General features: G+C 40.5%; 1 long non-coding RNA gene across 5 annotated transcripts in view; it reads right to left on the bottom strand.

The window, feature by feature from the left end:
* Nucleotides 1-218: 218 nt before the first annotated feature.
* Nucleotides 219-15,738, bottom strand: part of LOC138829409 (uncharacterized) — a 38,211-nt gene continuing 22,691 nt past the window's right edge. For 4 of the 5 annotated variants that reach the window (XR_011372587.1, XR_011372589.1, XR_011372590.1 and 1 more), the window contains 2 exons: nucleotides 7,870-7,954; nucleotides 219-6,255 (listed from right to left, as the gene is read on the bottom strand). This is a non-coding gene — a long non-coding RNA (uncharacterized lncRNA). The remainder of the gene's footprint in view (nucleotides 6,256-7,869; nucleotides 7,955-15,738) is intronic. The other variant, XR_011372588.1, reaches the window with a different exon arrangement.

Raw genomic sequence — 15,738 nt, 5'->3', positions numbered from 1 at the left:
CTACCATTGGCTCCAGTAACATAAAATTTGGGCATTTATCCAAAAGGCTGAAAGTCAGGATACTATAAAGGCACTTGTACACCCATATGCACTGCAGCATTATTCCCAACAGTCAAGTTATGAAAACAGCCCAGATGCCACACAAGTAATAAATTAACAAATTTAATTAACAAAATTAACAAATGGAATTTATGTGTATATACAATGGACATATTCATACTCAGGAATAATATGTCATTTGCAGAAAATTAAAAGATCTGGAAATAATCATATTGATTGATGTAAGTCAGTTTTAGAAAGACAAAGGACATGTTTTGTTTTGTTTTTTTAATTCATGGGTGAAAGTTAGAACCAAAATATGAACATACACGCGAAAGCATACAGTGTCATTGGCAAATATACACAATCAAACTGACTAAAGGATCATATATGCAGGAAGGAGATTCCATGGTATAACCTCTTTGAGCAGTTAATAGACAGTTTAACAAAATGAACATCAGGAAGCTGAAACATGTCTTGAGGGATATCGATAAAGGGCAGTACAGATTAATGGAAAGGTGAATGGTGGACAAACAGGAATCTACTCAATGTGTACAGATATAGGAGAAATTAAGAAAATTGAGGAGACAAATATGGATGGGATGGATGGGAGGGTGAGGGAGAATGATAGAAAGGGTAACACTGATCAAGATGCCATATACATATAAATGTACATGTTAAATTTAAACCCCTATGTACAACTATTTGAAAATAATAAACAGAACATAGAGAAAAAAGAAAACATTGACATATGAAAAGTGTTGGCAAAAACCTCTAGACTCAATTAAAGATCATATTTATATGTTATCAGTACTGAAGAAAGAAAAGAGAAGGTAGCTAAATGCATATGCAATATATCCAACAGATTAATTGTAGATAAGTTACCAAATCTCAAAAAAGAGAAGCTCATCAAGGTACAGGAGGCTTTTTACAACACTCAATAGACCAGACTAGGGAAAATTTCTCATAACATTGAGCATAAGAAGAAAGAAAATGAAAATCTTTAAGTGAGAATAGTGAAATCACTTACATAGGAAACACCTATCGGAATATGCAATAACAGTTAATTTCTCAGCAGAAACCATAAAAGCAACAGGGGAGCAAAATGATGAATTTCAGCTTCTGTAAACAACTGCCAGTATAGAATACTCTATACTACAAAGCATTCATTCATAACTGATGGCCAGCCCTGCAACATACTGGTTACTTTGGAGATCATAAACAGATGCTTAGTGCAATTTTTGTGAGGGTAATGGTAGGGTTTTTTGTGTGCTGGTCCTGGGTCTTGAGCTGAGGACTTGGGTGCTGTCCCTGATCTTCCTTTGCTCCAGGCTAGCCCTCTACCACCTGAGCCACAGTTCTACTTCTAGCATTTTTGGTAGTTTAGTGGAGATAAAAAGTTTCAGACTTTCCTGCCTGGCCTGGCTTTCAACTGTGATCCTCGATCTCAGCCTCATTAGTAGCTAGGATTAAAGGCACAAACCACACTGCCCAGTAAAGTATGATGGGAATTTAACAGGTCTTCATATATGCTAGGCAATTGCTGTCACTGAGCTATACCACCAGCCCCTAGCCTCAGTATAATACATGTTTTTAAAATTCACCCTTTTCATGTGAAATGCAGTTAGCATGTAGAAAGCTACAAAGCCCTGAATTCAGTCTCCAGAACAGAATGAAACCAAAAGCAAGAATGGAGTGAGAGAGAGCAAGAACAAGAAAATGAAGAAGATGAGGAAGAAGCAGAGATGGGGAGAATGATTGCTACCAATCCTTCAGTTAGTATTATTACTGGAGTTTACCCTTTTGGGAAGATCTAATAAAGCCAGATAATCAGATGAATGTTCCATATTCTTGAATGACTTTAATTTTTCATGATACAGCACAGTAGATATACTTATTTCTATTGTACAAGGAGTACTTCAATTATACCACATTATCTCAAGTGAAATAGCTGGAAAAGAAAGATAAGTATGATATGTTCTCTCACACTTGAGGACCAAAAAGAAACTGCAGGTAGAATAATAATTATCAGAGACTAGGAAAGGTGATAGGAATATAGGTGGGGTAAAAAATTGAAGAAGATATGGTTGATTATTTTTGTACTTTTCATTTGTTTGGAAATACCATGCTATATCCCATTAATATGTATGAATATGTGTTATTAAAACTAAATAAAGGGGCTGGGATGGTGGCTCAGTGGTAGAGCGCTTGCCTTGCATGCCTGAGGTCCTGGGTTCGATTCCCCAGCACCACACAAGAAAAAAGAAAAAAGCCGGAAGTGGCGCTGTGGCTCAAGTGGTAGAGCGCTAGCCTTGAGCTGAAGAGCTGAGGGACAGCACCCAGGCCCAGAGTTCAGGCCCCACAACCAAACCCAAAAAATAAAAATAAATAAAACTAAATAAAAAGGATATGTACGTACATGTGTGTATATGTGTATGTATGTGCATGAGTGTATGTGTGTGTTGTGTGTTAATAGATACCTGATATCTTACGCTGCATGTTTTGAGAATAACCCATTTCAAACCACTAATTTTCTTTTTAGTTTTAATTTACACTATATTTTTTATCAGAAATATGCATTACTAACTGAACTAACTGAATGAGTTACTTAGTACCTTATTTTAGAAAAACATTCTCTTTAGCACACAAAACTACAGGAAACTAGAGAATAACAAGATTAGCAGAGGGGAAATGATTACAACTGTTGAAAGAGAAGACTAACGAATTTACATCCTTGTGCAAAAAAAGAATTTCATTTCATAGTTGTACACAGAGAAAGTAAAAATAATTAAAAAGAGGATTCATAGCTAAGCACCAGTGGCTCAAACTTTTAATCCTACCTACTCAGGAGGCTGAGATTGACTTCCAGAGTTCCAAGCCAGCCTGAGCAGGGAAGTCCATAAGTCTGCCCTCCAATTAACCACTAAAGATATGAAGGTAGAGATATGGCACAAGCAATAGAACAGTAGCCTTAAGAATTTTTTTTTTTAAAGCTCAGGGACAGTGCTCAGGCCCTGAGTTCACTACCAGGACCAACAGAAAACAACAACAGAGCCAGGTTTTGAAAGGATTCATGACATCCATCCCAGGGGACCACACAGAGGCAGGCAGGCACAGAAGAAAGATTATTACAAAGTTTATTAGAGGAGCCATATCTCCCCAGGAGAGAGAGCACATGGCGACCTCCACTATCTAGGTAGCAACAGGGTCTGGGGGTAGGAAGTGAGGTAGATGGGAGCTCAGGTGGGTCTGGGTGGAGAGAGAGGGGGGCCAGTTGTATGGTGGGAACTCCAGGGCAGGGACGAGCTCAGGTCTGGATGGAGCTGAGGACCAAAGGTGGGCATAATGCTTACAGCTATCAGTGGCTCACAACTTTAATACTAGTTATTCAGGAAGTTGAGATCTAAGGAAAATCCATGAGATTCTTTTTTTTTTTCTTTTGGTCAGTCATGGGACTTGAACTCTGGGCTTGGGCGCTGTCCCTGCACTCTTCAGCTCAAGATGAGTGCTCTACCACTTGAGCCACAGTGCCACTTCCGGTTTTCTAGTGGTTTATTGGAGATAAGAGTCTCATGGACTTTCCTGCCTGGACTGGCTTTGAATTACCATCCTCAGATCTCAGCCTTCTGAGTAACTAGGATTACAGACATGAGACACTGGCGCCTGGCTTCCATGAGATTCTTATCTCCAATTAACCACCATAAAGCCAGAAATGGTGGTGTGACTCAAGTGGTAGAGCACAAGCTCAGGGGCAATATTCAAGCCCCAGGAATAGTACGTACATACACACACACACCAATCATTTCTTACATAGATGTCTGTCTTGATAAATCCACAGCTGGAATTGTCCCCAAAGGGGTCATAAGGACTACACACATGGAAGTACACCAAACCCCATGGACATTGGGTATGGTCGGATTACAAGAAGCGCTAGAGGACAGGTCATACCATTACCAGATATGACAAGGGAAAGGGTATGGTAACAGGTGTGTCCACTGAGATGATCAGATTATGCTGGTGGGGACACTGGGGAGTAGAGAATTAGCCCTTATGCACTGTTGGTGGGAATGTAAATCAGTGCAGCCAACATGGAAATCAGTATGGTGGTATCTCAAAAAAACTAAAAATAGAACTATCATATGACTGCTGTACAGCTTACTCTTGACATGTAGCCAAAGGAATCAATGATAGCATACAGTATAGATATGTGCGTGTTCCTGTTTTGGGCAGGTCTATTTACAGTAGGTACATTAGGGAATCTACCTAGGTACACATCAACAGAAGAATGGATTTTTTAAAAAAGCAATCCACAAACACAATGGAGTTTAATTCAGACACATAGAAGAATAAAACCGTGGAAAAGAGAACAGGATATCAGCATGTGAGGTGAAGAAATAAGGCACACTGAGAAAGACAAATATTCCATTTTTTGCTCATATGTGAAATCTAGTGTAAAAACAGACATGTGGAGATGGGAGGAAAAACTGGGAGAGAGTGAGGAAAAGAGTGCCATTTCCCAAAAAGAAATGTACTTTTTACCTGACTTATGTAACTGTTACCTCTATGTAATCACCTTTGTAATAACAATTTAAATTTTTTTTTAATGCACTGAAAAAGGCACGGGGGTTTAGAGGACCAAGGGAAACCATCTTGAAGGTAGGTGTAAAACAAGATAGGATGATGGTGACTGGGTATAAATATGATACTGCATATCTTTATGAAAATGTCATGAGAGAAACCCATAATTTTGTAGTATGCAAAAACATGTACCCTGGCTTCTTGTTTAAACCTGGGGAGAAATGTCAGCTTTTTGTCTTTTGATCTCCATTTTAGTCCAAACGAAATACCAAAAAAGCAAGAGTGTCATCTCTGTATCTGACAAAATTAAGAGAAGGGCTTCCAGAGGCATAGACAATTAAGAGCCTTCAAAGAATTCAGAGCAAGCTGAAGGCCACAATACGAGACAGCAAAGGCTAGAATTCATTGCTGAGGGTGGATATACACTACAGTGCAGGATCACAGGCAGCTGGGGCAACTAGAATAAAGTTTATGGGCAAGTAGGCTTTTTCAGGCCATGTGACGCCTGAGGAGAAATAGATTTGAGCCACAAACAAGAAGTAACTCAGAAAATCCTTATTGGGTATTGTAGGAAGTAGTTTGTATAGATAAGAGAAACAGCTGGAGGAACTCAGGCAAAGACAAGACAGAACACCTCCTGTTTCCTGAATTAGGAGAAGTAAAATCTGAATCAACTGACAAATGATATTGGGGAAGTTCTCAATTTTTAGAAAACACTGGCTGGGTGTCAGTGGCTCAGCCAGTAATCCTAGCTAAGATCTGAGGATCACGGTTTGAAGCCAGACAGGGCAGGAATGCCAGTGAGACTCTTTATCTCCAGCAAAAAGCCAGAAATGGAGTTGTGGCTCAAGTTGTAGAGAGCTAGCCTTTGGCAAAAAAATCTCAAGGACAGAACCCAGGCCCTGAGTTTGAGCCCCAGGACACGGACACACACATACACACACACATACACGCACGCGCGCACACACACACACACACACACACACACACACACACACACACACACACACACACACACACACACACACACACACACACACACACACACACACACACACACACACACACACACACACACACACAGAGTTCTGATCTGCTTAGAATGTGCCTCTCTGGTATATTCTCTCACATGAACCTTCAGCGAAAAGCAAGTCTAGGAATAAAGCTTCTATTCAATGAGAACCACTTAAAAATTAGCAAAATGAGCTGGATGCTAGTGGTTCATATCTGTAATCCTAGCTACTCAGGAGGTTAAGATTTGAGGATAGAGGTTTGAAGCCAACCCAGGGAGGAAAATCCATGAGACTCTTATCTCCAATTAATAACCAAACAACAACAACAAAAGCCTAAGCAGAGCTGTGACTCACATAGTAGAGTGGTAGGTAGCCTTGAGCAAAATGAAGGTCAGGTCCTGAGCTTGAGCAAAATAAAAAGAAAGTTAGCAAAACCAAAAATGGGTTTTAAGCCAGGATTTCCATTCCTAGAAAAGTATATACTCACATATGTTCAAAATAATCAACATAGAAGGATTGTGAGTGCACTGTTTGTGAAAACAAAAGTTGGTAGCTGTCCAAATATCATCACCAATGTTTTGCTTTCCAGCTTCATGATATATTTTTATTTGTTCAGCAAACTCCTCTGCAGAGAAAAGGAACAAATCAAATATTTACTTTTGATAAGGTAGTATATCCAGTTAATTTTCTCAAGCCATGAAAGGACACACACTTCTCCTCCTCCAACTTGAATTCCCCCAAGCAATTGCCTGTCCCTTCCCTATGACCAGGAAATTTGGGTTACTAGCTTCTTGTGGGTTTTTTTTTCCAGAAATAGTTCATGCACATGCAATCAATAAATAAATAAACTGAAAACCCAACCAGATATTCAATCAACCAACCTCAAAGGTAGACAAGAATTAATATAATCTTCCTGAGAGTGGCAAAGAAAATGTTTCTCAGATCAGCTGGGACCATCTTACATGACCCTAAAATCATTGAAACTAGAATACATTTCTAATTTAGGATGAACAGTTGTAGTTATGCAACTTTTTTCCCTTTTTGTTTTTTCCTTCCTTCCTTCCTTCCTTCCTTCCTCCCTCCCTCCCTCCCTCTCCCTCTCTGTCTCTCCCTCCCTCCCTCCCTCCCTCTCTCCTTCCTTTCTTTCTTTCCTTCCTTTTTTTCTTTCCTTTCTTTCTTTCCTTCCTTTCTTTTTTTCTTTTCTTTCTTTCTTTCTTTCTTTCTTTCTTTCTTTCTTTCTTTCTTTCTTTCTTTCTTTCTTTCTTTCCTTTCTTTCCTTTCTTTCTTTCTTTCTTTGCCTGGGTGCTGTTCCTGAGCTTCTTTTGCTCAAGGTTAGTGCTTTCCCATCTAGTGCTGTCCCATTTGAGCCAAAATGCCACTTCCAGGTTTTTGAGTAGTTTATGAGAGATAAGAATCTCATGGACTTTCCTCCCCAAGCTGCCTTCAAACCACAAGCTGCCTTCATATCTCAGCCTCCTGAGTAGTTAGGATTACTGTCGTGAGCCACTGAAGCCTGGCTTCTTTCCCTATCTTAAAAAATGATTTTTTATTTCACATACTCACATCCATGCATGCATGCAAGCACACGTGCACACACACACACATTTTTGTAAGGTATAAAACGTGAATTTGCAGAAAGTATGAGTCAGTCTCTCCAAAGGACACAGTTCTGCTGGAGGCACATAATTTCCAAGGCAAGAGACAAGCTCAAGACCCATGGTCTGAATGGTCTCATCTAAGAACCACAAAACAGATGTGGGCTGCCAATCAAGATGTCCTGCTTATGAATTACTGTATTTGTGATTCTCATGCCAACATGGTTATACAAGGGCAGCATCACTCATGGAAGTCCACAATGGAATCTGTGTAGAACCTGGAGTTGGGCAGGGTTTACATTTATAAAATATCTGGGAGTATTAGAACTGTGACCATGCATGTACCCCCCCAAACTGTCTTTCATTCCCCAAATTATCCTCAAACAAAATGAGCCTCTTCCTCTTTTTAATGCACTCTGGTGGACAGACATGGCTTAGTCAGTACTTTTCATGCAGGACTGGCTGACTGGTTGCTCTTGGTGTTGTTGCAGGAAGGATGCCCAAAGCACCTGGAAGCACCTATTTGACTTTCATACAGCTATTGAAGGACACAGTTCAGTGGGGTGGGGGCTGGAATCCCACTGATGGAAGAACTAGTCATAACTTAGTGATGGTACAATTCTGCACAGGTGCCTGTGGCTCACATTCTGCTAATGTAGCTACAGAGGGTTCACTTGGCAGCTTTGTGGATGTTGTACAAGGTGTCATCAGATCCAGGCTCCTGCTTCACTGCAAAGTAAAAATAACACAATCACTTTGATTATCCAGGAGGTGGTAGCTTACACTTATGATCCTAGCTAGTCAAGTGGCTGTGATCTGAGAACTGCAGTGAGAAGCCAGTTGGAGCAGGAAAGTCTCTTGAGACTACAATTAAACACCAAAAAGCCACAGGCAAAGCTGTGGTTCAAGTAGCACAGCACTTGCCTTGAGCACAAAAGCTTATGGACAGCACTCAGGACATGAGGTCAAGCCCCAAGACCAGCACAAAACATAAATCACTTTGCTTGAGACAGGCAATCTAGAAATACATACAATAGGTTGCAGGTTTTCTAGGTAAGGACTACTGAGAAATATGTGACACCAAAGTACTGCAAGATCCCAAAATACTGCCTATACCAATTGTATTATATCTCCCTTCTACATCCAAATTGTACCATATTGAAATGTCTATCAAATGAAGAGAACAGTGAAGGAACTGTGGCCAGTGCTGCTTCATGCAGAAACACAATTACAGCTTCATGTTCACAGAAGCCTCAACTCTGGAATTCACAGCACAAAAACCTGCACCTCCAGCCACTTCCTCTTAATAATGGTGCACCCCTGATATGGACCTGATCTCTGGGACCCTTTCCAAATCCTATCCATGCTTCATTCAGCATTGGCAAAGCACACCACCCAAGACTTGGTACAGAGAGGGACCTCACTGCTTCCATCTGCTGTGCTCTGTGAAGCAAACAGACCAGGCCTGCTCTCCACACCCATGAGGTAACCCTGTTTCTCCTGGGCCAGGTGACCCTACTTGTGTGATTCTCAGTGGTCCATCAGATGGCCTGCTTCTAAGCACAGGTGACCTGGTACTCAGCACCCACCTGTGCAGCCTCTCACCTGAAAAACACCTCCTATCTCCAGTGGTTACTACACATCCATTGCTGGCCCACGCTGCCCTGGGGACAGCAGGGTTACTTAGGAACCAAGCCATATGCACAGTGCACAGAGACAGGCAACACAGGGCAGATAGGTGACAATGGCAACTCTGCTGCTGGGATATTTGGGATGGTCATTTTTCTACTAACAGGACCAGATACCAACACCAAGGCCTTTACTCCTCCTCTTCCTGAGTCTACTACCACAGCCAACACCCATTCCAGCTTAGTCTGTGACCCATAGGTACCTTCTAAGTTTTGTGGCACAACTTTGACTACAAACCAGATCCAATCATCTGCTATTAACCAGTGCCATCAACCAGAGCAATGGGTCATTGTATGGAGTCCCATTGACAACAAGCCCAGGGGGAGCATGCTCCTGACATTAGAACCATGATGCTCAGGATTAGTGCAGTCAAATTAAAATTTTAAGCTTAAAAAGTGTTGACTTGTAAGCATAATGTGATATCTAGAGATTGGCAAGGGTATGGAAAGGCAGGGTGGGAAGATGATGAAGGGTGTGTGTGTGTGTGTGTGTGTGTGTGTGTGTGTGTGTGTGTGTGTGTGTGTGTGTGTGTGTGTGTGTGTGTGTGTGTGTGTGTGTGTGTGTGTGTGTGTGTGTGTGTGTGTGTGTGTGTGTGTGTGTGTGTGTGTGTGTGTGTGTGTGTGTGTGTGTGTGTGTGTAAATACTACACTCAACCCATTACTATGTGCAATTAATACATATTAAGTTTAAAGAAAACAAAAAAGGGGTGCTGGTGGATCAAACTACTTACTCAAAGGCTGAAATCTGATTATCACTGTCCAAAGCCAGATTGGGCAGGAAATTCCCCTGAGACTCTTATCTCCAAGTAACATGCAAAATAGCTGGATAAGAGCTCCAGGAAAACACCCAGGCCCTGAGTTCAAGCCCCAGGACCAGCACGGGAACAAACAAAAAATTAGAAGAAAACAAACAAGAATAAAACATCAATGGTTCTCATACATATCAAATTGATAGTGTAATATGCCTCAAGAAAATACATCAATAAAAAAATAAAGCCTGTAATACACACATAACACAAAGCAACCTGAAGGGAGTACAGAAATGCAGCATGGTAGATATTAAGGATGTCCTGCCAAGAATGAATGCTCTAACAATGGCTGTCTTTTGTCTTATTTATGGTAAAGCTCTCTTCCCATCCTTTAAGCATCCCACTTAGTGACCAATAAACCAAATGATCATGGGCACCTTTCCATCCATCACCTCCCTGGTCATCTCACTACATAGATAGAAAGCAGTCTGCACTAAGGCCCAATAGTGGGGTTTACCACCAACTTGGTAATTCTTCTCTAACTCACTTTCCCCATTAATAACCCATTTCCCCATTACCACACGACATCAATCCTTGGAAGTGAACTCAGTGATCACAAAGCTGCTGTTCCAGAGAACAATGTAAGTATGGGTATTTCTGCAAAGACAATTCTTATAAAAGTGACTCTGACACAGAAGGAGAAGCCTAAGCAATCTGTGCATGGGTTCCTCCTTTCCAAATGGACAACCACTGTCTTAAGCTACCTGTTCCCACATAGCCAGTCCAGAAGCGGCAGATGTCAGGCAAATGGCTACCTACCACAGCTTCCTCTACATCAGAAGCAATATAGCACATGGTCCCCACCAAAATACAGCCATGTCCAGATCAGTAGGAACACAAATACTCACATGTATGATGTAATCCATGTCTACCTTTTAATGAACATAAGTCTTACTGAGGATCCCACATGTGAGTACCCCACAGTCCAGAGTTCACTTTATTACTTGACAAAATAAAACAACATAGTACAATACAAAAAATTTACAGGACACCTACATAGGTTGTGTCATGACACACAAATAAACCAATGCTATTTAAAACTGGCAGTTACTAGGAAAATGAAACTCAGTGCAAACCTATAAAAAGAAGGAACAAAATTGCCCACCAAACTAAAGCAGTATCTAACCTTAGACATAGCCAGCCTGACATGGCAAACTGAACTGCATGCTGGGCACATTGTTACCTATCAGATTCTAGTGTAAGTTGGGTAGTGCTTCTCCCTTTGTCAGTCTCCTATAACCTTGAGTTGTCAGGGTAACTCGTCTATAATCAATCAATGACAACCAAAAACTTTATCCAGAGGCCAATCTTACCCAATATGTGGCTCGTTGTGAACTGAATCAGTAACCGATTGATTTGGCTAAGACTCAGAATGCAACTTTGTTTGGTGAAGAATGAAGTTATATCATCTGCAGAAGAATCAATGGAACTGGAGATCATGTTGGGAGAAAAGGCAAGGTCAATATAAGCTGATGCTAAGTGAAATGAACCCCAAAATAGGGACACAAGAGATTTTATCTTTTTTGCTGTTCTTTTTAATGTACTTATAGTGTAATATGTGATTTTGTTCTTTGTATGTTCTTCCCTCATGGTATAACCCATTGTCACTGTATTTGATTCCGGTGTCCTGCATCTTGTATATACATTTTTCTAATTTGGGGAGGGGAAGGGAAATAACAAAATGCTGAAATAAGGATACAGGACAATCCATTGTAAAAATGAGATGTACAAGACACAATGCTGAAAACAAACTTTTCAACTTTCAGGGGAGGGAGGAGTTGGGGAGGTGCGGAAGAAAGGGATGCTAGGGGAAACAAACGAGGGGGTAGCAATGCTCAATAGGAAATGGATTCATTACCTTGCTCATGTAACTGAAACCCCTCTGTACAGTATCTTCACAATAAAATACATATTAAAGGGGCTGGAAAGGTGGCTCAGTGGTAGAGCGCTTGCCTTGCATGCATGAGGCCCTGGGTTCGATTCCTCAGCACCACATAAGCAAAAAGAAAAAAGCCAGAAGTGGCGCTATGGCTCAAGTGGTAGAGCGCTAGCCTTGAGCTGAAGAGCTGAAGGACGGCGCCCAATCCCAGACTTCAGGCCCCATGATAGGACCCCCAAAAAAATACATATTAAAAAAGAAACAACACACACACACACACACACACACACACACACACACACACACACACACACACACAAAAGTCAAGATCAGTATGACAAATCTGTTTTTTCTTTCCACTGCAGAATTTAGATCAACAATAATAATTGTAAAATTGATAAAAGCATGATTGCATAAAAGCATCTATTTTGTGGAGAAAAAAACAGAGGAGGCAATGGGGGAAAACACAGGTAGGTGAGCTATGAGCATGACTGAATTACTATGTGTATGTATGCATGTGGGTATAGGATAATGAAACACAACACAAAGAAAATGGAGGGAGAACTAAAGAAGGTCTTAGGAAGACTAGTACAGGGGGTGAATTTGATCAAAGTACACATTGGAACTCCTCTGTACAACATACACTAATAAACATTTAGAAAAACCAGAAATTCTGTAGGAAAAGTGAGTATGGGCAATCAACAGAGTGAAGAGACAATCCAAAGAATGGGAGAGTATCTTCATCAGCTATTTATCTGATAAAAGATAAATATCCATACTATATTAAAGATTAAGAAAAAAAAAACAAATACCAAGCAAACCACTTAAAAATGGAAAATGATCCAAACACATACTTCTCAAAAAGAAAATACAATTAGCCAAGAAATAAAAATATGCTCCATTAGCCACCAGGGAAATGGAAATAAAAACCAAAGACATCTCCCACCAGTTAGGATGGCGAGTAAGCAAATGCTGGCCATGATGTGGTGTCAAAGAAAACCTTATGTACTATTGGTTGCTAGTGAGAATGCAAATTTTTATAGACATTGTGGTTTTGCAAAAAAAAATAAAAATTATATATCATATGATTCTTCTATCCTACTCTTGGGAATTGATCCAAAAGAACAAAATGAGCTGTACATCCGGTTATTTTAGCATTATCCAAACTAGCTAAGATGTTGAATCAGTGAAGGTATCCAACAACACATGAAGGGATAAGCAAAATGAGGTAGAATCATAACAGAGCATCAGTCAGCCCCAGAAAAAGAAACAATGTCATTTGTAGTAAAAACTTGCTAGTGAAAGGTATTAGGCTAAGTGAAATAAGCTAGACACAGAAAGTCAACTATCATATGTCTTCTCTCATATATGGAAGGTGAAAAAGCCAACCTAGAGGCTTGAAAGGGTGACACAAGAGGTAGAGGACCTGCTTAGCAAGCACAGAGCCTCAAGATAATGCCCCAGGAAGTACCACAAACAAAGGAAGGAAAGAAAAATAAAGATAACCTGAAAGTAAAATAATGATAAGAATTGAGGAAGGGTGAAGGGATGGAGGAGGGTGGTGGATAAATCGAGTTTGGATTTGAAAAGTGTATGCTGGATGCAAATACAGAAACATCATGAGTGTAAGAATAGTGTGTTAACAAAAATGACTATTTGTTAACAATTTAACACAAGGCACAAGGCAAAAGAGCTCTGACATAGTTAACTGGAGAGGCACAAAGGGAAAAGCCTGCTGCCATCTGGTGGTGAGCATGTGGAACAACCAGAACTTTCCTGCCCTGCAAGAGAGGTTGCCACGTGGTATAGTTACAAGGAAACCAGTGTTTTAGTCTATGCAGGTTACTAAAATAAACCAGACTTTACACAAGAGAAAGTTCTTGCTCAGTTTTTTGGATGCTGAGAGTCCACAATCAAGGTGCTTGCAGATTCAGTGCTGTTGAGGACTTGCTTTAGTGCTTCTAGTTTTGTCCTCACATAGTGGAACCACCAGTGAGTGATCTCCTTAGGGTTTCTTTTATAATGGCATTGATTATACTCAAAAGGCTCACCACCTAAAACCATCCTCATTGAGGTTAGGATTAACATGGAAGCTCTGGGGATGGATATAACCCATCAGATCATAGCAGATAACCAATCACAGAATTCACCCCACTATCCAACAGCATGCTCTGGGAACAAAGTCCTGCTTCTTCAGGCCTCCCACTGAGCTTTGTCCCTCACTGCAACTTTCTTAACTACAAGTGTATTCCTGACTTCTGGCTGGAGGGCTTAGACAATGGGAACACTTCCTCAAAACAAATAGTGCTTACATGGATGCTTTCATCACACTGCACTTATGATTCAGGCTCTTTTATGGATGACACTTAAGACTTTCATATCACTTTTACATAACTAAAAAGGATCAACAGTAGGAAAAAATGTTGCATGACAAGACACCTACTGTACTAAATAAAAATTTTATTCATAAAGAAATCACGTTACAAATGTGCCACTATCACAAATGAATATTAAGCTTTTTTCCTGCATGTTAGGGACACAAAAATGCCAAATACATATTCCTTGTCCTTGGGAGGGAGGGGCTTGGAGTCAGGTCCAAAAACATCTAAATGCTACAAATTTGAGAAAACATGAAAGCTTGGAAAGGTGCTTTGTGTCTTAAAAGTTGATGTGGAAAAGCTTTGACTGGATGGGCTCATCAGGAAGGACAGAGTCCATAAATGTGCTGGGTCCCAATCAACAGGTAAGAATGAGGCAGTAGGGGTAGAGAGTAAGCCAACATGCCAAAAATTGAGGTGAGTCAGGAGAGGAAAAGAGGGTGAGAATTTCCTGCCAACTTGTGAGTGGGGATGAGGTGACATAATGACTGGGGCAATTCTACATTGAGCACAACTTTCACACTCTGCAGGCCACTGTGTTCCCTGCAACCACCTGACCGATACCTCCACTGTGCTCTAGGCTAGGGTGACCTGAAAATGTCTCTTCACATGGCCAAAGCTGTACAGGAAAAAACTACAGGGAACAAAGAAGGCACTTATGGGTGATGACATGCCCAATTTCTGCATCACCAGTCTCTATTAACATTCTCAAACTTGGAGGTTTACTCTTAAAGCAAGTACATTTTCATAGGTAAATGAGGCTATATTTCAACAAGAGTTTATGTAAAAATAATGATTTAAATAGTTTAAAGGAACATAGAATGTGATTTATACTATCAAATTACTATGTTGGGAAAGAAAGCTAGAAATATTACGTAAGTATCATCCAGAAGTTATATAAAGAACAAAAAGTTTTCTTCTTTTCTTTATCTTGCTTTTTCAGAACAGGAATCCCTACATTGTCCAGGCTGGCCTTGAACTCAACATCTTCTTGCTTCAGCCTCTAAGTGCTGAGAGACACACCACTCCCAGTAATCTTTCTAATGAGAAAAAAATGCCTGATAAATGTAAACAAATCATCATAAAATGAAGTAAATGAGCCATGTGCTGGTAACTCAGGCCTATAATCCTAGCTATTCAGGGGGCTGAAAACAGGACTGGGGTTTGAAGCCAGTCTGAGCAGGCAAGACCTTTAGACTTTTAGCTCCAATTGGCCACCAGAAGAGCTGGAAGTGGAGCCATGGCTTAAGTAATAGAGTGCTAGCCATTAGCAAAAAGCTCAGAGAATCTGGGCACTAGTGACTCCAGCCTGTAATCTTAGCTACTCAGAAGGCTGAGATATGACTATCAGGGTTCAAAGGCAGCCCAGAAAGGAAAGTCTGAGACTCTTATCTCCAATAAAACAACAAAAAGCCAGATGTAGAGCTGTGGCTCAAATGGTAGAGTGCTAGTCTTGAGCGAAAAAAATGAAGGACAGTCCCTAGCCCCTGAGTTCAAGCCCAGGACCAGCACAAAAATAAAAAACCATCAGGGACAGCACTCAGGCCCTGTGTTCAGGGCCCCCAGCACCAGCACAGAAAAAATGTAAATGAACTTAACCTTAGAGTCTATAGGCTACTCCAGTCTTCCAGAGATAAAATGAGATTATCATAAAATAAAGAGGCTCATAAATAAGAACAGAAACATAATGAATGTGTCCAGAAGGGATATATAAATGACAAGAATACAATGTGAATTTTGTAAGTAAAGATTCAATTTT

The sequence above is a fragment of the Dipodomys merriami genome, unplaced genomic scaffold, assembly GCF_024711535.1.
Source record: "Dipodomys merriami isolate MVZ:Mamm:240054 unplaced genomic scaffold, mDipMer1.0.p SCAF_171, whole genome shotgun sequence".
Classification (NCBI taxonomy): Eukaryota; Metazoa; Chordata; class Mammalia; order Rodentia; family Heteromyidae; genus Dipodomys; species Dipodomys merriami.
The sequence above is the reverse complement of the archived record's forward strand: the minus strand, read 5'-3'. Positions and strand labels throughout refer to the sequence as shown.